The sequence below is a fragment of the Myxocyprinus asiaticus genome, chromosome 26 (genome assembly GCF_019703515.2).
Source record: "Myxocyprinus asiaticus isolate MX2 ecotype Aquarium Trade chromosome 26, UBuf_Myxa_2, whole genome shotgun sequence".
NCBI lineage: Eukaryota > Metazoa > Chordata > Actinopteri > Cypriniformes > Catostomidae > Myxocyprinus > Myxocyprinus asiaticus.
In genome coordinates this window covers 46,160,001-46,165,902 of record NC_059369.1, presented here as the reverse complement: position 1 = coordinate 46,165,902, position 5,902 = coordinate 46,160,001, and positions in this window count along the sequence as shown.

Below are 5,902 nucleotides of genomic sequence, written 5' to 3'. Positions count from 1 at the left end.
GACAATGTATCAGAGCAGCTGTCCATCTTGATCAGAGCTTGTCCAAGTTTCTTGATTTCTCCAGCGAGTTCTTGGCCGACACTTTCTCAATGCAACTTACATTAAGTGCATTAATTGCATGTATTGCGCAAGTGACATTTACCTGAACAGGAAGCTGACGCTGCCTTCAAGTCACGTCGAAGTGATCGTATTTACGAGATGAGCATGCACTCAAATGCCACTACACTTTTGAATAGAGCGCAGCAATCTGGTCCTGTAAGAGAAAATCCCATTCATTTTCTCCATAGGCAAATGGTAAACAAGCCTTTAAAGACAGACCGACCGTGAGCTCCGAGTTTATTAATCAATGGTATATGCAGTCTTATTGTCTTATTTCAACTTCAGTTTAATAAATCATGTTTAATATTGAAATTCCTGGTGAAGAACTACACTACCCATAATCCTGAAGAGAAATCCACCAATCAGAGAATTGCTCCGCCCTCTCCCATGATGCACTGTGAATGATGCAATCGAGTCACTCTCCCTACACTCTCAAACTACTTATATATTTATATATATCTGAATATTTTTCAAACTCTATATTTATAATCAACAACTTCAAATCAATAGCTTTATATATTGCTATTGTTTTTAGTTCGATTACGTCATTTAAAATGCTTCATGGGATTGTAGTTCATTCCCTCATTAAACACGTTAAGTACACACTATTGTTCCTTTGTCTTTTTGTCCGATTTTTAAACACTTTTTTGCTTCAAATCAAAGTTTGTAATGTTGTGATTCACCTCGGAGCTGGTTGGTTTGGTTTATATTGCATGCAACTCTTTTATGAAGAATTTTATGAAACCCCGATGGGAAAAATGAATGGGGAAAAAAGTGTAATACAAGCACAACTGTAGTGTTACTGTAGTTAGTGGACCATAATGCATCACCTGCGCTCTTTTTCTGTCTCTCCACTCGACTCTATTCTCTCCATCTGTCTTTTATTTTTCAAACATCCTGGAACGAGGTGATAATGCATCTGTGTCATGTGCCTCAAGGGGACTGAGATCAAAGGAGACACATGTCTTGACGTCAACAGCGAATGAAGTTTAAAGTCAGAGTGTGTTTAGCAGCAGAGAGTTTTTAAGGGCTTAAAATCATGTGGCTGTTTGACCCGCTGGAATCGCCTCATCTGATGGTCTCTAATCCAGACAATCACTGAGATAACATGTCTTCTGTTCCTCTGTCCTCCACGCAAAAAGCTTTGTGTGTGTCGCAGAGAAAGACATTAATAGAGCACTCGAGAGAGAAAAATAATCACATCTCTAAGCCCATCATGCACTGACTGACACGCAATCATTCTGTTGACTGTATTTCAGAAAAATTGCTTGATATCAAGGAACAGTTGGGACCAGAAGGGACAGCTACTTCTAATGTTCATTCAACTGCACTTAAAGCTGAACATTCTGTCATCATTTACTCACCCTCGCATTGTTCCAAACCTGTACGACTTTCTTCTGTGGAACACAAGAAGCAAAATGTTACTGTTAGGCTGATAAACTACATTTTGAATTTTGCACTGACATATAACCAAAATTCGAATTATATGCACATCCTTCGCTCTTTAGCTTGATGCAGTCTCACTTATTCAAGCTATAAAAGCTTCCTACTTATAGAAATATGAAATTGCCCAACGCGTCCTTTTTTTTCCCCAACTAAAATGTAACGATTGTAACTTCTCAACTCGCAACTTTTCTGGAGGACATGAAGGCAGCAATAGACTAAAACAAGAAATGATCAGAACTGTCTCATGGCGAGATAGAAGTATTAAAGGAATAATTCTGCCCAACATAATTCCAATTATATCGAATATACGTCAAGACCGCCACCTCTGGGGGCTGTTCACTCCAGACGCGTCTGTCTTTTTCTATATAAGCAGGCACTAGTCGGATGTCTTTGACCGTTGCATCGCGTCTCGCTGTTTTATTCAGTAACAATGCATTCTTTTAGATGCACTGTCAACTTAAAAGGAAATTCAACATTTAAAATGCATCTCATGACACCTGCGTTCTGTTTAATATGTTGTACTGCGTCTGTTTTAATTCGTCAACATCAGTGCTTGGCACACATCCAAAATTCGAATGCTCATTTTAGCATTTGAATGTGCATTTTTATCTTAAATTCGACGAATATTGGAATTTTGAATTTGACTGCCTTATCTGTCACCATTCACATTCATTGCATCTTTTTTTTTTTTCCATGCAATGAAAGAGAAAGTTGATCGAGGCGGTAGTCCCTAATATTCTCCCTAATATCTCCTTTTGTGTCATACGGGTTTGGAATGACATGAAGCAGTGTAAATAAGTGTGTTTACATGCACAGCGATACGCTGATAACTACCCCAAAATCAGCTTATTCAAAAAACTGCATTTACTGTACGTGAGACTTACTTGAGATCTACTTGTGCCGATCAGTTTTGCTTTAGCCGTTTAAATAACTACACTTGTTGTCTTTTTATTAAGCATAATTGGTGTAATATTGTGTTTATAAACAGAATTTTCTTTTTTTGGTGAACTATCCCTTTAATGTCAACAAGAAACAAAAAAATTGACCTTATTTACTTTCCTAATGCACATTCATTGTCTTTTTTTTTTTTTTACTGTTTTGTTTGTAAAGCTGCCTTTCTAAAAATCTTGGCATTAAATGCTGTAATTTAATGCAGGCTAATGTTAGTGTAATAAAGATTAATGCAGTGGTTCTTTACCGTTTTGATACCAGGTCCCTATGCCCTTCTAAAACTTGGTGTGTCAATATATTGAAATTATTAATCACAATTAATTTCATGAAACTGCCAGTTTATGCATTAGATGCCTGCCTTTTTTAATAAAAATGCTAAAATCCACACAAAAATAAAAAAAAGTTGGATTATTTTAATAGAACATTTTAATTGTTTTTGAGTCATGTTTCCTGAGGCCCCCTGCTTGACAACCACTGGGTTATGGCAATTAAATAAAAACAATATACTTGGAAAAATACGTGTTAAAGTTGGGATGTGTCGAGATACTCTCAAAGGTGAACTTGACTTTAACCTTGAGCGACCCCGCGTCCACATGTGTGGACGTTGTATTTTGGCTTCGCTATACCCAATGCATAATTTAAATGAATTAAAACCGATTGTATATTGTTCACAAGACTCTACACTGTCATTTAAGGGTTAAACTTCTGGTGCACCGAGTCATGTGACACAACAGCATGACGTGGATTTCCGTGAAGCGCTTCTACGGGTGCAGCACCAACATAAGTGCCTCTGATAAGAAGCCTCTTTAAGTGTTTTCATTGAAACCTGTTTGAGTGTAAAGAGGAGAGTCTCTAGTTTCGTTTGAGATGCTGCTTTAAAAAATACATACATTTTTTGTGCGTCAGCGCGCTGATAAACATGATGTACACATATGTGGAAATTAGGAATGTGTTCCCTCAAAAGTAAAAAAACATGTTAGTTAGTTTGAATTGAACTATCAACATGAACACATCTTTGAGTCATTTCGCTTCATTTTAATATCATTTTTTTAATATTTTTTGTTATCACTGTACAATACGGTTCTATTAACATTAATAAACGCATTTCTATATATTTACTGTACATTATCACATTGAGAATAAATATATTCATGCACAAGCTGACAAATGTGTCATTCAGAGGCTTTATATGGAGTTAGGATGAAAATAAGGTGCATTTCAAACTGTTCTGAGACCAGTGCAGACAGACAGCACACTGGAGGTTAAGTCATTCACTAAATAGGGAGCAAGGGAGCATCCTATAGCTCTCTATGCAGTTAAGTGCATTCACTCCTAAAATCTGATCAAAAGTTCAGTTTCAGGCTGCAGATGATGTTTGGATCACTCAACATGTTTGACAGACATGTGACAATGATAATCAGTACATAGATTCAGAATTTATAATGTATCATTTTATTTTAACATGATTGACAGTGATTGGATGATGCTGGACTTTAATGTTAATCATAATTATTTATTCAGCTCTATGAATAATCAACAATCCTGGAAACATAATAAACAATTTGATGAAAAAATCAGACTTTCTAAAGCTTGGTTGATATTATTTAAAATGTCACAACTTAGTTCCGCTGTCCACATATGTGGACATACATTTTTAGGAAAGCTCCTAGCTTTTATTTTTTCATTGTTTATTAGGGGCTACCAGTTACAAATCAAAAAGGGAAATGGAAAATGCACACAGCAGACACGCTCTGGTATCAGGGGGTTAAAGACTCAATATAACGATTAAAAAGCGTCCTCAAAAGTGTGTCGGTGGTGTTTCAGTCCTTTACAATCCACTGCAGTCTCACATTCGGGTCTGGCTTCTTTCTGGTATGGAAAGTCTAATTTACAAGGTCAATCTTCTCCTAATGCATGAACCGAATGACTTTTTTATTTCTTGTTAAATGTACTGTTTCGCTATGCATCACATTACGGAAGTAAAACAGGTTGCAAATGCAGTTTCATGTTGACTTAAAGGGATTTGTGGTATTAGTGATGCACTAGTACCAGGAGTTGGCCTGAAATGTATCTTTCAATCAGCATCGTATGTTGCCCATCACAAGCAAACAGAAACTGTTTATGTATAAACAAGCAAGCAAGACTCACAGTAGGCCACAGTCAATCTTATTACCATCAGAAATGGACATTTATTTGTGCTTCGAGTTCTCTCACTGCAATTCTCCTCACCCAAGTATTTACTATACCCCTTTCCCTTTATTTCGTTCCACTGTTACAGGCTACATACATTGTGTATTTAAATCTGAAACTGTCAGACGTTGAACTGATTATACTGTTAAATAACACAGTATAATGCAAAACAATCAACGGCGGTTTGGCATTTGCATTTTACATTTGTACATTTGTTTTCACCACGTTTGTGTCAAGCTTAAAGTGCATCCAAACACTTTCGCTACAGATCATCTCAGAAACAACCATTACAAATATGTTTATCATCTGGGGGCATATCTGTTGTTTAGCATTTTGCGCTTCTAATTGCTAACCGTCTGTAAATGTGTCTGTCGAGTATAATGTGCGAGAGACTAAAATGAATCCAAATGCCTGTTACTGTAATGTATTTTTTAAAGTTTTCTCTTTTGTACATAGTTCAATGTGGTATGTCGTCATTGTTTTCATTGATTTTAAGGGTGTGCAAAGCATTATTAGGTGAACTTTTGCATCATAAACCTTTAATTTCTCTAAATGCATTTTTATTATGATTATTATTATTATATCCCTTTGCCTGTCCTAATGTCGGATCTGTTCTTTTATGTTGGGTTTTCACAGCAGAATAGATGTATATGGTAAAATGTTTATCGTACAGATACAGATCATATAAAATCCCATTATCATTTTCTGTTGTTAATGAAGTTCATGAATAATGCATTACTCAGTGCTAAACCCATTATGTGAAAAGTCTCTTATTTACATCATATTGAAGGTATTGCGGATCCTAATGGGAATTCTTAATGCTTGCACACCCGTGCCATCTAAATGTATATTTTAGGTTATTGTAAACTAATTTTGTACCCATTCATTGTGTTTTACTGCTACATGTTTCATTGGTTTGTACCTTATTAATTCAAGAACTTAATTAGTTGGTCTGAATTACATGTTGTCACTGGAACCAGTGTTACAGGGACATTGTGAGGGAAGTGTTTTATCAGCGGATCTAAAAGACCACAGCACAAATAATTGAAATCTCTATTCCCACATGAAGACACTGCCACACAATGATGCACTAATTTGGTTTGCTCGGGGCAGAAAGTGATCTAAAGGGTAATTCAGTTCTCTGTATTTTTGTACTGCACCACCAGTAAGCTGCATATATGAGCTGTTGAAGCGTTTTGTTTAATGTCCCGACAGT